Source organism: Jaculus jaculus, chromosome 12, assembly GCF_020740685.1.
Source record: "Jaculus jaculus isolate mJacJac1 chromosome 12, mJacJac1.mat.Y.cur, whole genome shotgun sequence".
NCBI classification, from domain to species: Eukaryota; Metazoa; Chordata; class Mammalia; order Rodentia; family Dipodidae; genus Jaculus; species Jaculus jaculus.
This window is the reverse complement of record NC_059113.1, coordinates 57,874,785-57,897,643: the sequence shown is the minus strand read 5'-3', so window position 1 is coordinate 57,897,643 and position 22,859 is coordinate 57,874,785. Positions and strand designations below refer to the sequence as shown.

At 46.5% G+C, this 22,859-nt stretch overlaps 1 protein-coding gene and 1 pseudogene across 1 annotated transcript in view; both read left to right on the top strand.

Annotated features, from left to right (window-relative positions):
- The window catches only part of Scnn1b (sodium channel epithelial 1 subunit beta), an 83,921-nt gene that overhangs the window by 22,251 nt on the left and 38,811 nt on the right, over positions 1-22,859 (top strand). The window lies entirely within an intron of this gene.
- Positions 9,092-10,187, top strand: LOC101617280 (annotated as a pseudogene).

Sequence of the window (22,859 nt, the reverse complement as noted above, 5' to 3'; positions counted from 1 at the left end):
TAAATAAATAAATATACAAAGAAAAATGTTAAAGAAAGAAAAGAAAAGAAGCCAGCCCTATGATGACATGGGGGATGATCCTAAACTCTGACTGCATCAGATACCAGAGAAAGTTTAAAAAAATATCTAATGGCTGGGAATATAGCTTAGTGGTAGAGCTCTTGTGTAGCATGCAGGAGTCCCTGGGTTCGATCCCCAGCACCTCACACACCTGTAATCCCAGCATTTGCAGGCTGAGGCAAGATGATCAGGAGTTTGAGGCCAGGCTGGGTTACAGCAGACCATGGCCCAAATAGTAAAACAAACAACAAGAACTAAAACAGACAAAAAAAAGTGAACCAAAATACATGCCTAGATGCCAGACCCTTTGCCAAATGAGTGAGTGGCACTGTGGGTGTGACCCTGGCATGTGTATTGTTTAAAGAATTTTGAGGAGTGAAGGGAATGCAAGGAGACTCATTCTCTGATACCACTGTGTCGCAAGGCATCTTGGGAGTCAGTTAAGGGACTGGCTTTTGTTCTGGAGACATTAGGAGCTGATGTAAGCTTCTGGGAAAACCAAAACACATTGACAGCTAAGCCTCAGGGAAGTGACTCCAAAACCTGAATCTTCATTTGTGGACCTGGGAAAATCCATCTCCAGTACCCGCCCTTTTTCAGCCAGTCTTGCAGAAGACTATGTAAATTTAGCAATCCTGAGAGCTCTCCATGCCTCACCTTATTTGAATCTTCCTTTTCTTATGTGTGTTCACGTGTGTGAACGTGGGCGTGGTGCATGCCTGGTTGAGGCAGGGTCTCTCATTCAGAGCTACACACACCTGGTGAATCTCCTGTATTCGCCTCTCTCCTCCCCCAGGTATTCTGGGGTTACAGATACAAATGCTACAGCATCCAGGTCCAGGTGAGTTCTGGGCATCCAAACTCAGCTCTTCACACTTGCACAGCAAAACGTTTTATCCACTGAGCTATCTCCCAGTCCTTAATCCTCTTTTGCAGGGGGAGACATTGGCACAAAAATAGGGAGGAAGGTGTAATGTTGTCCCTCATGTACAGGAGAGTCCACTGAGGCTCAGAGACGGGATGAGATGGTACCAAAATCTCCAGCCAGGAAGAAGAAATGGGGTGACAACTCCACTCAAGTGCATCTGACTCCAGAGTTCATTTTCTTTAGCTTTTGTTGTTGGCAATGTTGTTTGAGGCAGGATCTCACCAGGCTGGCTTGAACTCATGGTCTTCCTGACTCACCCTCATAGTGCTGGGATTACAGGTGTGCACCTCTACACCTGGTCCCAAGCTCACATTCTTAATAATAGCAGCATCAGTCCCATCAAGAAGACGGGACACAGAGGGGTCTGGAGAGATGGCTTAGCAGTTAAGGCATTTGCCTGCAAAGCCAAAGGATCCTGGTTCGATTCTCCAGGACTCACGTAAGACAGATGCACAAGGGGGCACACACATGTATCTGGAGTTCATTTGCAGTGGCTGGAGTACCTGCTGTGCCCATTCTCTCCCTCTCTCTCTCTCTCTCTCTCTCTCTCCCTCTCTCTCTCTCTCTCTCTCTCTTCTCTTCTCTTCTAATATGTTTTAATAAAACATATGTAAAAAAAAAAAAGAAAGAAAAGAATAAGGAAATGGGACCCAGGGAGACCTATAGCCATGGCACCTTTAACTATTAACCAATTTGCCTGAGTTTTCTGATGCTACTCAAGTCACCACATTTTACTCTACAGACTAACCACTTTCTGCTTCTACACCCCAGAGCACATGCGTGCACACACACACACACACACACACACACACACACACACACACACACTTTCCGAGGCTGATGTGATCTTATCCTGGGCAGGAGGAAGAGAGGGAGGGAGGAAGGGAGGGAGGCAGCAAGATGAAACAGTCACATTCTTCCCTCCTGGCTGTCAGCACATGACACACCACCACCCTGGGCAAGTGGCCACTTGCATGGGTGAAGGCAGGGCCAAGGGCTTAGGCGCTCACCGTGGATGTCCCCAAGTCATCCACACATGGGACCAGATGACACAGCGTGTAGTGCTGAGCCTGGTGGCCAAAGTCTCCGCCCACAGCCTTGTGACTGTAAGGATACAGCCTGGAGTAGCCGAGCGCCTGGGCAAGCAGAAAAGCAAACAGCATGGAGCCTGGAGGACAGGAGCCACTGTGAGCCCGAGGGGCTATGCAGCCACAGCCACCTCCGTGACATCATGAAATCGAGCTCACCCTGACCCCAAGAGGCAAAACAAAAACCACTTCCAGAAAGAATAGCAGGAAGTATGGCCTTGATGGAGACCTGGGGCAGGTTTGTCTCAGTGATTAAATACCTTTTTCTTTTGGTTTCCCTTTGAATTGAAAATAAATTCTAACAAAAAAGTGAGGGAAACAGGCTGAACTGGAGTTCACTATGTAGCCTCAGGGTGGCCTCAAACTCACATCAATCCTCCTACTTCTGCCTCCCAAATACTGAGATTAAAGGCATGCACCACCACGCCCAGCCTCAACAAGCATTTTTAACCCCTGAGCCATCCCAACCCTTGATTTTTTTTTACTTATGAGAGAGAAAGTGTGTGTGAAAGGGAGAGAGAAATGGCGTACCAGGACCTTAGCCACTGCAAACGAGCTCCAGACATGTGTGCCACCTTGTGCACATGCGTCAGCTTGTGTGTCTGGTTTATGTGGGTTCTGGGGAAGTCAAACCTGGGTCCTGGGCTGGAGAGATGGCTTAGCAGTTAAGGCATTTAACTGCAAAAGCCTAAGGACCCAGGTTCAATTCTCCAGAACCCATGTAAGCCAGATGCATATCTGGAGTTCCTTTGCAGTAGCTGGAAGCCCTGGCATACCCATTCTCTCTCTCTCTCTCTCTCCCTCTATATATAAAATAAATAAAATTAAAGATAAATTTTAAAAAACCTGGGACCTTAGGCTTTGCAGGCAAGTGCCTTTTCCACTAAGCCATCTCTCCAGACCCATCCTTATTAAAAAAAAAAAAAAAAAGACAATTGTTTACTTGAAAGTGAAGGAGAGAAAATTAGCACATCAGGGCTTCCTGCCACTGAAAATGAACTCCAGGTGTATGCACCATGTGGGTATTGAAGAATCAAGCTCAAGCCACCTGGCTTTGCAAGCAAGCACCTTTGACCTCTGAGTCATCTTCCAGCCCTATTTTGTTTTGAGACAGGGCCTCACTAAGTAGCCCAGACTGGCCTGTGACTCTTGATCCTCCTGCCTCAGCCTCCATTGTGCTGAGATAACAGGTCTGTGCCACCACACATTAACTCCACAGGTTGTTCTTAAGTGTATGTATGTATGTATGTATGTATGCATGTATGTATGTATGTATTTGAGAGAGAGTGAGTGAGAGAGAAGCAGATAGAGAGAAAGGGAGAATGGGTGTGTCAGGGCAGGGCCTCCAGCCACTGCAAATGAACTTCAGACACATGCACCACCTTGTGCATCTGGCTCTATGTGGGTCCTGGGGATTCAAACCTGGAACCTTTGACTTTGCAGGCAAGCACTTTAACCACTAAGCTATCTCTGTAGCCCCACAGGTTATTTTTAAACAAAAATAGTTAATCATTCTTCCTAATGACTCCCCAGTATGTACCTGGACTGTTCATAACACATTGTGCCTTTCCATTCTTATTGTGTGTTTTTCTCGCATTGAGTATCCATGTTCATGCAGAGAAGCCAGGCAGAGGATAGAACTGTCATGGGTGTGGTCACCTATCTAAGATGATGCTGTGTACCAGTGACCACAGGTGACACAAAGAAAATGATAAATGTTTCTTTCTTTTTAAAAGCCCATTCAGTATCTTTCTTGTAAGCAAAAGAAAAAATAATGGGCCAGGCATGGTGACTCACACCATTAATTCCAGCATTTAGGAGGCAGAGATAGGAGGATCAGGATCTCTGTGAGTTCGAAGCCATCCTGGGACAACAGACAGAGTCCAAGTCACCCTGGGCTGAAGTGAGATCATAGTGGTTTAAATGTATGGCCCCACAGACTCAGGCTTGAACCTTGAGCCTCCAGTGGGCAGAGCCCTACTGGGAAAGAGGTATGTCACTGGGGACAGACCTTGGAGTCCAGCCATAAGGTGTGTTTGGGGGAGGATCTTAAGTCTAGCCCTAAGGTGCAGAGAGTACTTTGGAGCTCTGGCTTGCTGGTATTGCTATTTACTGACTGTTTGGTGATGTTTCTCTGCTTGGATCATATTTCCATATAAGCCAGCTCCTTCTGCCACTGATGGTGTTTCCCCTGGATTTTGTAAGCCTGAAATAAGTCCCTTCCTCCCACTAAAAAAAGAAAAGTCCATTCAGGGCTGGATTCCCTAGTACCCACATAAAGCCAGATGCACAAGGTGATGCATGCTTCTGGAATTCGTTTGCAGTGGCTGAAGGCCCTGATGCTCCTATTCTCTATCTATCTATCTATCTGCTTCTCTTTCTGTCTCTCTTTCTCTCTCTATTAAATAAGGAAAGAAAAGTCCATTCAAGGAAGGCTGGGAGTATAGAGTTCTTGCCTAGCATGCTCAAGGCCCTGAGTTCCATCCCAGCACCTCTTTCTTGGCACCTGAGTTCGAGATCCAGCCTCAGGATGGAAGTGGGCAGGAGATCACCATTCAAAAAACAAAGGAAGGGCTGGGCGTGGCGGTGTCCACTTTTAATCCCAGCACTTGGGAGGCAGAGGTAGGAAGATTGCCATGAGTTCAAGGCCACCCTGAGACTACATAGTGACTCCAGGTCAGCCTGGGCTAGACTGAGACCCTACCTCGGAAAAACAAAAACAAAAATGCAAAGGAAGGGAATGTCTTTCTGGCAGCTGTAGCACCCTGATACCTTGGAGTTTGGGGACTTCTATCTGGCAGGACATGTGTCCAGCTACTCTAGAGTGGAGGTCTACAGAACCCTGGGCTTGGTGGTAGGCAGCCTACATAACAGGTTCAGCAGGGCAGTGGGGAGGTTGGCAGCATGTTGGGCTGTGGTTGAGTCACAGGTGACAAGGTATCTTATCTAATCTGGTGACTTTAAAGAGAAGGAAGGCGCTCTGCTGAATGTGTCTCCCTGTGCAAGAGATGTGTGCAGATAGGTTTCAGATAGCACACAGACTATTGTTTTCCACCTCATTAGAAATTATTTATGTTGAGGTGGATTAAAAAACATATATAATTAGTGATGTCCAACCTGTGATTTGGTAGACACTCTTGCTCAGGACAAAGCTAAAGTGGCTATTTAAGTAAAACCAGGAGTGAGTCAACTGAAGGAAAGATACAAAATAAATGGCAGTATAATTGCTTTCCAGAGGCGGCTCATATCCTAATGATGGTGCTCAAAGGCATCCTTGTCCAGGGAGCAGTCAGTGTCCAGGGACAGAGACAGACATGGGTTGTTAGCTACAGTCCTAGATTGCTTCTGTCATTAGAGCCAGCTTCGTAGCTTCAATTTTCTCCAGGTGAGCTGAACTGCAGAAGCCAGGTCTGGACATGAGCTGGCCGGGCCTGCTGTGAGCACAGAATCCCACCTTGCAGGCGGCGTCCATGCCTCTGAGCTGCAGGCAGAGCTTTCCCGTCTGCAAGTCAGTATTTTGTTGTTTTGTGTTTGACATGGGTCGGTCTTGCTGTATAGTCTTTATTGGCTTTAGACTCACATTCTTCCTGCCTCAGCCTCCCAAGGGCTGGAATTACAGGCATCTGCCATTATACCACCTTTCAAGACAGGAGGTTTTTTGTTGTTGTTTTTTTGCTTTTGTTTTGGTTTGTTGGGTCAGGGTCTCATGTAATCCAGTCTGGCCTTGAGCTCAGTAAGTAGCTTACTAAAAACACTTATTAAGGCTGGGCATGGTGGCACATGCCTTTAATCCCAGCACTCAAGAGGCAGAGGTAGGAGGATTGCTATGAGTTCAAGGCCACCCTGAGACTCCATAGTGAATTCCAGGACAGCCTGGGCTAGAGTGAGACCCTACCTCAAAAAAAAAAAATATTAAGGGTTGGCCTTAAACCCCTGATCCTCTTGTCTCTATCTCCCAAGTGCTAGGATTATGGGTGTGTGCCACCATACCTTGAAGTGAGGGGTTCAAGTGGGTCTCTATGAAGATTTTTTTTAACTGTTGGACTATCATGTTGGCCTATGAAGGGGTCCAAGTGGCTCCCAAATATTGTTGGTGAGTTTTCTGCTGTTTTGTGTTTTTTCAAGGTAGGGTCTCACACTAGCCTAGGCTGACCTAGAGTTCACTCTGTATTCTCAGGGTGGCCTTGAACTCATGGCAATCCTCCTGCCTCTACCTTCTGAGTGCTGGCATTAAAGGTGTGTGCCCCCACACCCGGCTGAGTTTTCTGCTTTAATAAAAAATAAAAAAAAATGGCTTTTGACTCTAAGCTCTTGGCTAGGACTGGGAAAGGTGACTCAGAAAGCTGGTGGGGGCTGGGGGGCGGCCTCTGGGTCTGTGGCATCCCCAGGATGTTCCAATGTTTAAGGAAAGAGCAGATGTGGCTCCTGATCTGGTGTCATTTTATAACTTTCGCTATTAAGCAAGATGAGTTCCTGTGATAATTAATGTTAAGTGCTCTGATGACCTTGTAATTAGGAAGGCAGGCGCCCTTCACTTTTAAAGAGCTGTTGGACACCAGTGAAATAACATAATAGTAGGAAGTTACTTTAAAAGGGGAGGAAGGAAGATGAAAGAGAGGAAGAAGAAAAAGCAAGTAGGGAAAATTGCGAAGGGAAGTGTGTTGGACAAAAGCATAGAATCTGGGTACTAAACATAGGCAGGGTGTTGTATGTGCTGGAAATATTCACAATAAAAGATTACTTTTTAAAAAATCAGCATCAAAGGTTTAGTCACAATTTGGTCTTTGCATATAGACTTTATGGAAGATTGTAGCCCCGTTAAGGCCAGGGAGATGGCTCAGCAGTTAAAGACCTTCACAGAAGTCAGGGAATAGACATCACTGTGGCCGGTTAAAAGTCCCTCCTCCCCACCCCCACTCCCACCCCCGCCCCCACAATGGCTGGCGTCTTGGCACAGAAGGCCAGTCATGCCTATGCCATGGCCTGGGCCCTGACTTGCACCTGCAGGCCACACTCCTGTCCTATCAAATGCATGGAAATTCCCTCTCATCCTGAATGCAGCGTCATTTCCATGTCACCACCTCAGAGTCCTGTTGCATCTGATTGTCTGGCTACCATAATGAAAATATTTCGCTACCCAGTATCCATTGGATGTGTATCTTAATATGCTTATTATTATTACTCTGCTTCTTTGAGACATAGTCTCATGTATCCAGGGCTATCCTCAGTCTCACTAAATAACTGAATCTGGCCTTGAAGTTCTAATCCTCCTCCCACCTCCCACGCGCTGAGGTTGCAGCCAGTGCCTGTGTCCATCGCAAGCGCTGCACTTCTTTTGTGTTGGGAAGGCAATGAGACTTTCACTTGCCTGGGTCTGTGAAAGAATACAAGCCAGGGTCTGAGTTCAATCCTGCACCCACAAATAGCAAAGTAAGGTAAGCGTGTCCCTGTAACCCCATCGCTGGGGGGGCAGAGACGGTATAGCTAACTGGTCCAACTGAATCAGTGAGCTCCAGGTTCAGTATGAGAGCCTGTCTCAAAAAAAATGGTAGGGGCCAGGCGTGGGGGTGCATGCCTTTAATCCCAGCACTTGGGAGGTGGAGGTAGGAGGATCACTGTGAGTTGAAGCCAGCCTGAGACTACGTAGTGAATTCCAGATCAGCCTGAGACCCTACCTTGGAACACCAAACTAATAATAACAAATTGTGTGTGTGTGTGTGTGCGTGCGTGTGTATGGGAAGTGATTGAGAAAGACACTCCATGTTGACTTCTGGCCTACACACACATGCACACAGACACACATGCACACACATACACGTGCACTCATATATAGGTGTGCACCCCCACATATACACACATGTGCATGCATAAGCATGCAAAAAAGAATAAAAGCTAGCAGGCGCTGGCACTTATAGGATGCTGTGAATCACATAGTGTCCTAAGCAGCCTTGGAAAGAGGCGTACTGTTGTCCCCGTGAGCAGGAGAGGGGACAGAGGCACAGGGACAGCTTGCTCAGGGTTGCACAGCGCACCTGCATTCTCAACTAAAGCCTGAGGGCAGGAGGCGATCCTGGGTGAGCCTCTCTGCAACCTGTGTATTTGGTGTGTCTTTTTCCTTCGCTGGGGGCTCACGCCCAATAGAATGCTCACCCCCTGGCACCCAAGGGGTCAGCAACCTTCTTTGGAAAAATATGGCCCAGCTCACCAAACAATGGTGACCTCGGCTCTGACAGAAGCCAACATTGGGTGAAAGTGTCCTGGTATCCACATGGCATCTTTGAGTGAGCTGGGGAAAGTCACCCCTCTGGGTGGATGCCCAGCTGGAAAGCCATGACTGGCTCAATGGTGCTTGGGCTGAACTTCCGCTACCATGACCCATCCTGCAGCCTAGAAGGCCACCCTGAGTGCGCACTCCTATTCTCTCCGTGGTTCGGAGCAGGAGAAAAGCAGGTGTAAGAAGTCATCCTTCCGATGTTCTTTATCACTCCCGGGAGCTGCTGTTCACTGTGTGGTGTTGGTGACACACCCTCAGAGAGGGAGGCGGGCCTTCAAAGCTGCTGGAAGAAGCCTGGAGGGGATATAGAGCTGTACTTTCCCCAGTGCCAGCCGTGGATGCCCGTGGTGTGCTGAGCTCTGAGGAGCGATCCAGGCCTCCGTGGCGGCCACCTCTGTGCTGCGGAGCTCAGGAGGAAGACCTGAGCTTTACTTCTAGAGACCAGACAGAGAACTGGGAAGATGACTCACTGGTTAAAGGCACTTGGTTGTAAAGCTTACCAGCCTTGGGTTCAATTCCCCAGAACTTATGCAAAGCCAGACACACAAAGTGGTGCGTGCATCTGGAATTCAGTTACAGTGGCAAGAGTCCCTGGTGCTCATCTCTCTCAAATAAATAAATAAATTACATTTTTTTAAAAAAAGAGACTAGAACCCCACCGGCCACAGTCAGAGATGCCGCGTGGTCCCCCAGTCTCCCGCAGTCGCCTCCCCCAGGCATGGCCCAGGGCCTCGCCTCACTATGGCAGCAGCCCAGCACAGCCCACTCAACTTCATGCTCGGCGCCAAAGCTGACGGTGAAACCATTCTGAAAGGCCTCCAGTGCATTTTCCAGGAGCAGGGGATGGCGGAGTCGGTGTACACCTGGAAGGACCATGGCTATTTAGCAACCTACACGAACAAAAATGGAAGCTTCGCCAACTTGAGAATTTATTCACATGGATTGGTGTTGCTGGACCTCCAGAGTTACGATAGTGACATACAAAGCAAAGAAGAGACTGACAGTCTTTTGAACAAAATAAAGAAAAAATGAAGGAACTGAGTCAGGACAGTGCTGGGCGGGTGAAGCATTTGCCACCCATTGTTCGTGGAGGGGCCATTGACAGACACTGGCCCACTGCTGATGGGTGCCTGGTTGAGTATGACATCGATGACGTGGTGTATGATGAAGATTCTCCTTATCAGAACATTAAAATTCTACTCTCCAAGCCATTTGGAAATATTCTCATTCTCAGTGGCAATGTTAATTTGTCAGAGAGTGACCTGGCATATACTCGGGCCATCATGGGCAGCAGGAAAGAAGATTATACCAGCAAAGAGGTCCTGATTCTGGGAGGTGGAGATGGGGGCATATTATGTGAGATAGTCAAACTGAAACCAAAGATGGTCACTATGGTAGAAATTGACCAAATGGTGATTGATGGATGTAAGAAATACATGTGAAGAACATGTGGTGACGTCTTAGACAATCTAAAAGGAGACTGCTATCAGGTCCTCATAGAAGGCTGCATTCCAGTACTGAAGACGTACACCAAAGAAGGGAGAGAGTTTGATTATGTGATTAATGATTTGACCGCTGTCCCAATTTCTACATCTCCAGAAGAAGATTCCACATGGGAGTTTCGCAGACTGATTCTTGACCTTTCAATGAAAGTATTGAAACAGGATGGAAAATATTTTACGCAGGGGAACTGTGTTAATTTGACAGAAGCCCTGTCACTTTATAAAGAACAGCTTGGGTGCCTGTATTGTCCTGTGGAATTTTCAAAGGAGATTGTGTCCCTTCATATTTGGAATCGTGGGTATTTTACACTGTCTGAAAGAAAGCTAAGCCCTGAAGATGAGCGTCCCCTAATCACGTGTGCTGCGAGCAGCCTTTCTGACCGCCTTACGCTGTACATGTCATCAAGACGAATCAGGCAACTGACTGTGAATTCCTTCAAGTTTTTCTTTCTTCTTTAATTATTATTTTTAATTTTAAAAAGTCAATGGAAAATGTATATTTTGATGAACTAGGGTGTCAATTTTTGAAAGTCAGCTGAAGGACAATTAGACAGCAAAGACTATGAAATGCACTGACCCCCCCCCCAGAATGTAATTTTTTTTTAATTAGTTTTGTATTCAGCAAATACAGGCAGTTTGGTACCATTATTAGGCTCATCCATGTCCTACCCCTTCCCCATTGGCCCCTCCTTGTTGAGGTATATGGGTCGTGCATTGTGGAGTTAGCCCACAGTTATTAGTATGATAAATGTCTTTGCATATCAAGACCAACATGTGGCTCTGACATTCTTTCCGCCCCCTCTTCCACAAAATTTCCCTGAGCCATGTTGGGATCATTTTTGGTCTGCTCCAGTAATGAGGTGTTGGGGGCCTCTGAGGCTCTGGCTCTCTGATTTGGTAGGAGTTGATTTTTCTCTGTGTTGGTCTCCTTCCCCCTTGTGCTGGTATCTGGTTCATCAGGAAAACAGCACCCTTGTTTGTTTTGCCAATTTTCCTTAATTTCAGCCAGGGCCCTTTTGAGGTATGATGGGGTGCTCTCTGTTTAGGATCTGCATCTATCTGAAAAAGAGAAGCAGATTCTCCAATGGAGAGTAAGTTAGCACCAGGACAAATGAGATAACCCTTACTTTTATAACCCTTACTTTTTTATAGAGAGTTTAATAGGTGTAAGCCCTCTTGTAGCCCATAATTGATGGCAGCTTGGTATTGGAGAGTGGGCTTATGTTTGGATATGGTTCTGACTTGTTTCCCAGCTCCAGCTATGGGTCTTGTACCACTGAGGGGATCAGTTAGCCAAATCAAGAGCAGTTGGTTTCCCACCATGGCTGTGTGCCACTATTGCACTTGTGTGGGCATCACAACAGGTTATTTGCTGCTAAGTAGGTTAGACCATGAGTTGCTTGGACAGATATTGGTCATTTCCCCCAGTCACCCACGTAGCACCTTCTGGCACTAGACATGCTGACTGTCTGGGGACTGACTCTCTCCTGGCTTCCAGCCATGCTATTCCATTTTACATGAGTAAGAAGTCAAACACCCCACTCACAAAATGGGGCAAAGACCTGAACAGGCAGTTCACAGAGGAAGAAATACAAATGGCAAACACACACTTAAGAAAATGTTCATCATCCCTAATCATGAGAGAAATGCAAATTAAAACATCTATGAGATTCCACCTTACCCCAATAAGGATAGCAAACATCAAAAAATCAAATGAAAATAAATGCTGGTAAGGATGTGGAGAAGTAGGAACACTCATCCACTGTTGGTGGGAATGTAGGATGGTACAACCGCTTTGGAAAGCAATGTGGAGACTCCTGAAAAAGCTGACTATAGAGATACCAACAGACCCAGTTATTCCCTTACTGGGCATCTACCCTAAAACCTTCAAACCACAGGCCAAAGAGATTTGCTCAACCATGTTTGTAGCGGCTCAATTCATAATAGCTAAGAGCTGGAATCAATCCAGATGTCCATCACTAGAAGAATGGATAACTTAAGATGTGGTATATCTACACAATGGAATTCTATAGAGCAGTAAGAAAAAATGACACAAAGAAATTTGAGGAAAAATGGTTGAACCTGGAACAGATCATTCTCAGTGAACTTACCCAGTCACAGAAAAAAAATCGCCACATAGAACGTGATTTTTATTACTTTTTATTTCTGTGTGGGTTTTTTTTTAATTTAGTTTTGTTTTGGTTTCACTTGACCTTCAAGTTAGACATTTGGAGGAATGAACATCATTGTTTTGTTCTGGAGGGAAATGCTTGATGATGTTTATTCCCCTCCCCAAAATTTGATTTAGATTTTAAAATTTGGTGCTTTTATGACAGATAAAAAATGACTTATCAGTACTTCAATTAAAATTACAAAAGAGAAAAAAGAAGTGACTAGACAGGGGTTTCCAAGAACCCTAATATTGCTCCTTGCAAGGTGTGGCCAGTGCCCTTCACCAGTGCCCGGCAGTGCCAGGCTCTCATCTGTTAACCACTCTCACTACCTTTCATCCCAAGACCAGCCAGGCTACTTTTCCATGGCTGGTAGCCAGGCTCGGAGTGATGACAATGGCCAGTCACTGCCCCTTGTGCTTTGCCATTGCCGGGTCCCCATGCTGTCTGCTAGGAGGGTCACTGTGTTCCTTCTTGGCACTCTTAGGCCTCAGTCAGCACCCATGACTCTGCCTTAATGGGCCCCTTCTTCTCCCAACACCTCAGATTATAAAGTTGGTGTCATAATTGGCCTCTTGAAGAAAGATGGTCTTGATATGCTTGGAGAGGTAGAGAAAGTCTGCCCCTGAGTCATCTGTAGGACATCCTGGAATTTTAAGAGGGTGCAGGGCAGAAAGGACACAAGATGAGGTCCCCTGCCCCTCAATCTTTTATTTTATTTATTTACAAGCAAAGAGATAGAGACACACAGAGAGAGAGTATGGGCACGCCAGGGCCTTTAGCCACAGCAAATGAACTCCAGACTCATGCACCACTTTGTACATCTGGCTTTATGTGGGCATTGGGGAACTGAATCCAGATCATTAGGTGTTTCACGCTTAGGTTTTTAAGGGGTTTCCCTTAACCACTGAACCATACCTCCAGTGCCACTCCCCCCACCCCCTCAGGCTTCTATAGGGAACCCACACCAATGCTTTCCTTGCTACCCTTATCTGTTTGGGCTGCTGCGATAAAACACCATGACTGGGTGATGTAGGAGTAGCAAAGGCTTATTACTCACAGCTCTGGAGTCTGGAAACTCCAAGATCCAGGTGCTGGCATGCCCTGTCTGTTGAGGGCCTGCTCTGTGATTCTGCCAGCCATCTTTCCATGAATACCACTCTCAACAGCCCAGGGTGAACACCTAGGGTCACTAGGAGTAATTCTGTTCCTAGCATAGAATGTTATTAATACCAATAGCAATAAAATAGTATAGTACTAACTACCATTTACCAGCACCTACCTATAAAAGGACCTTCCCATGTAATATCTTACTGAGTCCTAAAAGACTAAAGGGACAGGTACGATTATGTTCATTCTACAGATGAGAAAATTAAGACTGACAGAGACACTGCTAGTCAGCTCTCTCACAAAATGCCTGAGAAGGAAGGAATAAAGGAAGAGTTTCATTTTGGTTCAGTTCCAAAGGGCCTAGAGCCACTTAGCCCTGCTGCTGTGGGCGTGTGGTGACACAGAATATCATGGTGAGAACATGTGGTGGAGGCCTGTTCTCTTCATGATGGCCAAGAGCAGAGAAAGGGAAGCGAAGGGACTGGGGCCCTGATATCCCTTTAATGAGTAGCCTGACCCCAGTGACCTAACGTCCTCCAGCTGAGCCCCACTTCCTACAGGTCCTACCACCTCCAACTCACATTATGGGCTGAGGACCGGGCCGTCCGCAATGGCCCTTAGGGGACGTTCAAGATCCAGACTGTTCGGTTCGTGGACTGAGCCCCTGCTGTGACAGCAGGATCGCCCATGCCGGGGTCGGGCCGCACTGGCTGTAGGAAGTGCTCCCTGCCTATAGAATGAGCGGTGACTCTCCATCATCCCATCATGAGGCCAGACCACAGCGCAGCTACTACATGCTCCTTGGGGTGCTGCATCACCCAGACACCATCCCACAATAGAGCAGTGACTCCAAAGGACATCTCTGCACAGCACATGAGTGTAGCCACCCCTTCAGTGTCACCAGAGAGAGGAGTGACCTGTCTAGGATCTGCCAAAGAGAACTCAGAGGTTACATCAGTGTGACATTGCCACACGTCATTAGTATCTCAGGGCTAGAGTGAATGTTACTTAAAGCATTTTTGTACCACCCCTTCCCAGGCCCTTTCACATCATAGTGTGCAGAGTGTCAGGCTGGGGACATGGCTCAGTGGATGAGCACTGGCCCGGCATGCCTGAGGAAGCTCTGGATTCCATGCCCAGCATGAGACAGAGAGAGAGAGATTCGGGAGACGGCTTACTGGGTGAAGTGCTTGCCACACACTCATGAGGAGCTGAGCTCAGCTCGCCGGCACCGAGCTAAAAGCTGAGCCTGATGACCCGCACCTCCCGCGCCTGCCGTCCGGGAGCTGGGAGGTGGAGACAGGAGGGACCCTGGGTTTCTCTCGCCCAATAAGTAATCTCTAGGTCTAGTGCAAGACTCTGTCTCAGAAATAAGGGGAAGGGCTTGGAGGTGAAAGGGTTTGCTGGGCAAGCATGAGGACTGGCATTCAGAAGCCTAGTATCCACATAAATGCCAAGCTGCTGTGGCAGCTGCCTGTGATCCAGAGCTTGGAGGCAAAGATGGAATCCCCAGGGCAAGCTGGCTTAGCTAGACTGGCAGACTCAGTGAGCTCGGGGTTCTCGTGAGAGGCCCTGTCTCGGTAAAGAAGACAGACAGCAGTTGAGGAAGACACCCGACGCCGACCTCTGGCCTCAACATGCACACGTCCCTGCACACGTGTAGCAGCCACATGCATACATGCTTGCACACCACACTGCACACACATACACAGATCAAAAACAGAAAGTAAGGGCTGGAGAGACAGCTCAGCAGTTAAGGCAGTTGCCTACAAAACCTAAGAATCCAGGTTTGATTCCCCAATACTCACATAAAGTCAGATGCACAAGGTGGCACCTGCATCTGGAATTTGTTTGCAGTGGCTAGAGGTCCATTCTTTCTATAAATGTATCTGTCTCTCTGTCTCTCTGTCTCTCTGTCTCTCTGTCTCTCTCTCTCTCTCTCAATCTCTCTCTCTCTTTCATAAATAAATAAATAATTTTTAAAAATTTTTTTAAAAAGAAAAGTAGCAGAGTGTGGTGACACACGCCTTTATTCCTAGCACTTGGGAGGCAGAGGTAGGAGGATCACTGTGAATTCAAGGCCACCCTGAAACTACATAGTGAATTCCAGGTCAGCCTGAGCTAGAGCTACCTCAAAAACACAAAAAAGAAAAAGAAAAGTTTTTAAAAAATAAGGTGGAGGACTGAAGAGATGACATAGTAGTTAAGGTTCTGCTTGCCTGCAAAGCCAAAGGACCCAGGTTAGATTCTCCAGGACCCACGTAAGCCAGATGCACAAGGCGGCGCATGCGTCTGGAGTTCATTTGCAGTAGCTGAAAGCCTTGGAACACCCATTCTCTCCTTCCCACCCTCTCTATCACTTTCTCTGTGTCTCTCTCTTTTTCTCTTTCTCTCTGCCTCTCCCTCCCTCTCTCAAATAAATAAATTAAATTAAATAATAAAGTGAAGACTATGGAAGATAATGACCTCCACATGCATCACACACATACATGTGCATTCACACAGGCAAACCCCACATAGCTGCGAACATGCACACATACATGAACATACACATACATACACAAAACCAGAAAGGGAGAGGGGAGGGGGAAAGATAGGAAAGGAGGAGAGGGGAAAGAGAAGAGAGGAGCAATGAATGCAATCTATTATGTTCCTAGATTGAATTCTGGGCATTGATTAATTAATTAAAGAAAGAAAGAATTGAGCTGCGCGGACATCTCCGTGGTTAAGCGCACTCCCTGTGCAAGTAGGAGGACCCGAGCAGGCCTGAGAGACTGCTGGAGCTCAGTCCCCTGGACGTACATAAACAGTTGACCGCGGCTATGCACGCCTGTGAACCCAGTCCTATGGGAGCAGAGATCGATAAGAGACTCCAGCTCAAGTAAGAATGGGCAGAAGAGCGGGCGTGGTGGCACACACCTTTAGTCCCAGCACTCGGGAAACAGGTAGGAAGATGGCCATGAGTTTGAGGCCACCCTGAGACTACACAGTGAATTCCAGGTCAGCCTGGGCTACAGTGAGACCCTACCTCAAAAACACAAACAAAAGAGAGAATGGACAGAAGAGCGATGGAACAGGACACCTGAGGTCCCCCACTGGCCACTGCAGGCCCTGCCACGAGCAAGCCCACAGGGCACGGCATGGACGCGTACACATGCGCACAACACTCACAAACAAAAAAACACAGTATATAAAGATGCAAAAACATAGGGCTGGAGGGATGGCTTAGTGGTTAAGGTACTTGCCTGTGACGCCTAAGAACCCAGGTCCAATGCCCCAGAACCCACATAAGCCAGATGCACATGGTGGCAGCATGTGCCTGGAATTTGTTTGTAGTGGCTAGAAGCCCTGGTGTGCCCATATTCAATCTCTCTCTCTCCCTGCCCCCTCTGTCTTTCCTTGCAAATGAATAAATGAAAACATTTTAAAAGATGCGAAAAATAAAATGAAATTAAAAAGTTGAGCTGGGCATGGTGGCACACATCTTTGATCCCAGTACTTGGGAGGCTGAGGTAAGAGAATCACTGTGGGTTCCCCGGCAGCCTGAGGTTGGATGAGCCCTTGCCTCAAAAAACAAGAAAATTGATAGGCACAACCAGTCCATGCCAGTGGGGGCTGGGCGCTCCAGCTCCCCAAGTCAGCCCCAAAGCCAGGGCTCCTACTTGCCTGAGGCCCAGGAGGCACACCTGTCAGGACTGCGTCGGTCCTGCCTGTACCTGCAGCCACATCCTGGCAGGTGGCTGCTTTCCTTGGCTTTGGTGCTGTCCACACCCCACCCCCAAGAGCCTTTCCATCCTGGGCGGTGAGATTATTTCCAGCCTGAGAGCAGTCCAGTGGTATCACACCTCATGTTATGCAGCACGCACACACACGCACGGGGCCCACACAGGAGACGCAGATACTGGGCCATGGTCTGTCTATCACATCTGAAACGTAATAGAGACTATCAATTAGATCAGTGTAAACCCCATCAGAAAAGAAAGGTTTTTTTTTTTTTTTTTTCTATTTGGCCACTAATTGGCATTATGACAATTTTTTTTTAATTTTTTCGAGGTAGGGTTTCACTCTACTCCAGACTGACCTAGGATTCACTATGGAGTTCCAGGGTGGCCTCGAACTCACGGCGATTATCCTACCTCTGCCTCCCGAGTGCTGGGATTAAAGGCGTGCACCACCACACCTGACCATTATGACAAATTTTTTTTAATTTTTTTTGTTCATTCATTTATTTATTTATTTGAGAGTGACAGAGACAGAAAGAGGCAGAGAGAGAGAGGGAGAGGCAGAGAATGGGCGCACCAGGGCTTCCAGCCACTGCAAACGAACTCCAGACGCGTGCGCCCCCTTGTGCATCTGGCTAACATGGGTCCTGGGGAATCGAACCTTGAACCAGGGTCCTTAGGCTTCACAGGCAAGCGCTTAACCGCTAAGCCATCTCTCCAGCCCCATTATGACAATTTTTAATGACTACTGTAAGGCTGCTCTGATTGACATAAGTTTTAAAGTTTTTTTTGTTGTTGTTTTGTTTTGGTTTGGTTTTGGTTTTCCAAGGTAGGCTCTCACTCTAGTCTAGGCTGACTTGGAATTCACTACGTAGTCTCAAGGTAGCCTCAAACAGTGATCTTCCTACCTCTGCCTCCCAAGTGCTGGGATTAAAGGCATGCATCACCACACCTGGCAGGTTTTAATTTTTAATTGCTCTTTTTAATGTTTTGTTTTGTTTTGTTTTTTGTCTCCTGTGGGCATGCATGCTACCCAAAAGCAGAGGTTTAATATTTACCATTCTGTTCACTAAGGAATGTCCAGTACTTAGAATGGCACAGAGCACATAATAGGTGCTTATGAAATATAAAACTAGTAAATCCAAACTTCAAGAAATGCAGAAAGAGTGAGAAAATTTTCAAAATCTCTTTGCCTGTCTGCCAAAACCTACACCAGCCTCAAAGTCTTATTCTTTTTTTTTTTTTTTTTCTTATTTTGGTTTTTTGAGATAGGGTCTCACTCTAACCCAGGCTGACCTGGAATTCACTGTGTAGTCTCAGGGTGGCCTTGAACTCACAGCGATCCTCCTACCTCTGCCTCCCAAGTGCTGGGATGAAAGGCGTGCGCCACCAGGCCCGGCTCCAAAGTCTTATTCTTTTTTTTAAAAAAATTTTTTATTTATTTATTTGAGAGCGACAGACACAGAGAGAAAGACAGATAGAGGGAGAGAGAGAGAGAATGGGCGCGCCAGGGCTTCCAGCCACTGCAAACGAACTCCAGACACGTGTGCCCCCTTGTGCATCTGGCTAATGTGGGACCTGGGGAACCAAGCCTCGAACCAGGGTCCTTAGGCTTCACAGGCAAGCGCTTAACTGCTAAGCCATCTCTCCAGCCCCAAAGTCTTATTCTTAAAGGCAACTTCCTTGTGTAAACGCTTGGGCAAAGACTATGGGCGCACAAGTAAGCATCTCTGTAGTTCTCCCCAGACAAGGTCTTGCTACATAGCCGAGGCTATATGGTAGAACTCACTAGGTGGCCCAAACTGGTCTTGAACTAGGGATCTTCTTGCCTCCTCCTCCTCCTCTGAAAGGCTAAAAAGGGCATATTTATTCTTTTTTCTTTCCTCTCTTTCTTTCTTTCTTTCTTTCTTTCTTTCTTTCTTTTTCTTTCTTTCTTCCTTTCTTGCTTGAGAGTGATCCCAGGACCTCTGGTATCATAGAAAAGGATCTACCACTGAGCTACATCCCCAGCCTTTAGGCATTTTTCTGTTTTGTTTTGTTGTTGCTGTTGTTTGTTTCTGAGATGGGATCTCACTATGCAGCCCAGGTTGATATTGAATTCATGATCCTCCTGCCTCTGCCTCCTGAACGCTGAGATGTGTGCCACCACGCCCGGCTGCCAGGCTGTACTTTGCTGCCCTTTCTTGTGTGATCACGTACCTAAACATGTTGGCAACATTCTTCATTTCTGGTCAGCTCGACTGAGGCTGTTGTGTCTCCCTCCTAAGGACATACAGGAGACCACTTCTGCTTCCACCTCCATTTGCCAACGCTGAGCTTGGCTCCATGCGAGAAACCCTCGATGTGGATGTGCCGCAGCCTGGGAAGGAAGTGCCCCGTGCACAGAGGAGGCTGCACCCCACTGCTGCAGTTCAGGCTTCCCCAGCCCCCACGAGAACAGGTGCAGGAGGCTGGTCAGGTGTCCCGCTGAGCATGTGGGTGAGAGGTGGCTGAAATCCAGGCACCCTGGTTTCTATTTCCAGAGCTGTCTCTGACTCACTTTGACCACGGACACGTCTCTCTGCAGTCTCATTGCCTTCTCTGTGAAATGGGAGTAATTAAACCTGCCCGCGCCTTCTTAAAAGGATGGCATGCAGGCATAAGAGGATATGCCCCAGAGGAGACTGTATCTTTGAACTGGTAAATGTTTCAGCCCATGGGAAACAAATAACGGGGGTGGTAAGGAAGGTGGCTATTTTTTTTTTTATGGAAGTAGAGGCCTTACACATGCTAAGCTGAGTATAACCACTAAGCTATATCCTAAGTCTTCTTTTTACTTTTTGTTTTGTTTTACTTTTTGTCTTTTTCAGGGCAGGGACTCACTCTAACCCAGGTTGACCTGGAACTCACTCTGTAGCTCCAGGTTGGCCTCAAACTCATGGTGAGCCTCCCCAGCACTGAGTCTAAATGTGGGCACCATCATGCCAGCCCTCTTTTTACTTTTTATTCTGAGACAGACTCTCACTAACTTGCCTGGGATGACCTGGAACTTGCCATCTCCTGCCTCAGCAAAAATGATTTTGAATTTTAGAGTGGTTCAAAGGAGAACATATTTTGAATGGTTAAAGTGTCCCAATATATATTTGGAAGAAAATCTCAACACATCAAATTTTCTTATTTCACACATTTATCACTTAGTGCTCTTCGCACCTCTTAGAATAAAGCTGGGTTTATTTTAGCAAGAACAGTAAGTTGACGTGATGTTTTGTGTTAACTCAATAATGATACAAGTGCTATAGACATTTAGCAAAACTTTGTGGCCATGGTGTACAGACCTCTGATGCTCTGAAGACACTACATTATTGGGGAGGGGGGAATAAAATCAAGTTTGTATGAAAATCCCATTTTAAAGGTTTCTTTTGACTTAATGCAAGCATATAATACACAATATTATAGTTTGAATGTTCCCCAGAGTTTCATATTTTGAACACTTCTCCAGCTAATGGCACTCTTTTGAGGGCCCGTAGAACTTTTAGGAAGTGAGACCTGGCTGGAGGAAACAGATGAGGTTCCAATGTCTTTCTGCTGCCGGGACTGCCGCACTGCGGGGAGCCGCCACCACACACTCCTGCTGCCTTGTCCCCTCCCACTGTGGCAGTGGACTGAAACCCTATGAAACTGTGAGCCAGGACAAACCTTTCCTCCCTTGTTCCTGGCAGGTGCTTGGTCACAGTGATACGGAACTGATGCATGCAGCAAGCCAGGTACCAGCAGAATGTTTCCATGAAGGGCCCAAGAGTTAATATTTTGAGTTTTCTGGGCCACATACATTTTGTTAAAAATAATTTTTGTGGGCTGGAGAGATGGCTTAGTGGTTAAGACATTTGCCTATGAAGCCAATGGACCCAGGTTCAATTCCTCAGGACCCATGTACGTCAGATGCACAAGGTGGCACATGCAACTAGAGTTTATTTGCAGCTGCTGGAAGCCCTGGTGTGCCCATTCTTTCCCTCTCTCATCTGTCTGTCTGTCTGTCTGTCTGTCTCTCTCTCTCTCTCTCTTCTGCCTCTTTCTCTATTAAATAAATAAAATTTTTTAAAAATAAAATGTACAGGTTTTAAAAAATATTATTTTTGTTCAAAATGTTTATTTATTTGTGAAGAAAGAGAGGGTGGGTGCCCCAAGGCCCCTTTGCCCTGCAAACGCACTTTAGATCCACTTTGTGCATCTGGCTTTGCATGAGTACTAGGGAATCAAACCTGGGCCAGCAAGCTTTGTAAGCAAACACCTTTAACCACTGAACCATCTCCAGGCTTTTTCACACAGTATATACCTTTTAAGAATGTAAAATGGACTGAGGAGGTGGCTGAGAAGTTAAAGGTGCTTATTTGCATTGTCTACCAGCCCAGGGATCCATTCACCAATACGCACATAAAGCCAGATGCACAATGTGGCACATGCGCCTGGAGTTCTCTCTATGTATCTCTATATCTCAAACTTTATTGAGCTATAATTTATATACAATAAAGTATGTCCTTTATAAGTATGTGTATTGATAAGGTTTTACAAAGACATGCATCTAACTAAACACTGTCCCACTAAAGACATAGAGTATTTTCATCTCCAAAAGATTCTACTTTTTAATTAGTCCCCCATCATGAAGACGCAAGTAATTGCTGATCTGCTTTCTGTCACAATAGAACAGTTTAGCTTTTCCAGGCTCTTAAAGAGATGGGCTCATACACATTTTCTTTTGTGCCTTGCTCCTTTGATAGCCATCCACGTTGTGGCATGTACTAACAGGTGATTCCTTTCTATCACTGAACAGTATTCTGTTAAGGATGTGCCACAATTCATCTATTCCTGGGCTGGTGGGTATCTGAATGGTTTCCTCCTTGTGACTATTATGAATAAGGCTGCTGGGAAGATACATGTATGTCTTCGTGCAAACATATGTTTTCAGTTCTCTTGAATAAATAAAAAAGTGGCACGTGCTTTTAATCCCAGCACTTGGGAGGCAGGGGTAGTAGGATTGTCATGAGTTCAAGGCCAGCCTGAGACTACATAGTGAATTCCAGGTCACCGTGGGCTAGAATGAAACCCTTCCTCAAAAAAAAAAAAAAAAAAAAAAAAAAAAAGTGGGATTGCTGAGTCATGTGACATGTGATTTATAAGAAATTACCAAACTTGTTTTCCAAAGGAACTCTGCCGGTGCATTCCAAGTAGCACATAGCTTGCCCTCCTCAGTACAGCGGTTCCATGGATGTGAACTGGTATTGTGCTCTTGGTTTGCATTTTCCCAGTGACTAACGATGTTGAGAACTTTTTATGTGCTTGTGAGCAATTCACACATCTTCTTTTATAATGTATCTCTTCAAGAGGAGTATTTCTATCTCTAGTTTTACTATGCATATGCGGTAAAGAATGAACTCTGGGGTTAGGGAGATACTCAGTGTGCAAAGAGTCTTGCTGCACAAGCATAAGGATCTTAGTTCCATCCCCAGCACCCATGTAAAACTAGCCAGGCATGGCTGTGTACTCCTATAGCCTCAGGTTTTTGTTTGTTTGTTTGTTTGAGGTAGGGTCTCCCTCTAACTCAGGCTGACCTGGCATTCACTATGTAGTCTCGGGGTGGCCGTGAACTCATGGTGATCCTCCTACCTCTGCCTCCCAGTGCTGCTATTAAAGGTGGACACCACCATGCCTGGCTAGACTATCCTCAGATCTTTATCTAGTCTGCCCACAAGTCCTTTATCAGATATATATGATACAAATATTTTCTCCCACTTGCTTGTTCTTCAAGTGCCACTGGGCTACATCCCTAGTCTTTGTTTATTTGTTATTGAAATAGGGCCCAGCAGGTTGCCCAGGCTAGTCTTGAAGTTTTGATCCTCCTGTCTCAGCCTCCTGAGTCCCCCTCCTGGGATTATGTGTGTACCACCACACTGGCCTTAACTTTTTTTTTTAAGCAAAAGGTTTTGGAAGCTGTGGAGACGGTCAGCTGGTAAGAATGCTTGTTGCACAG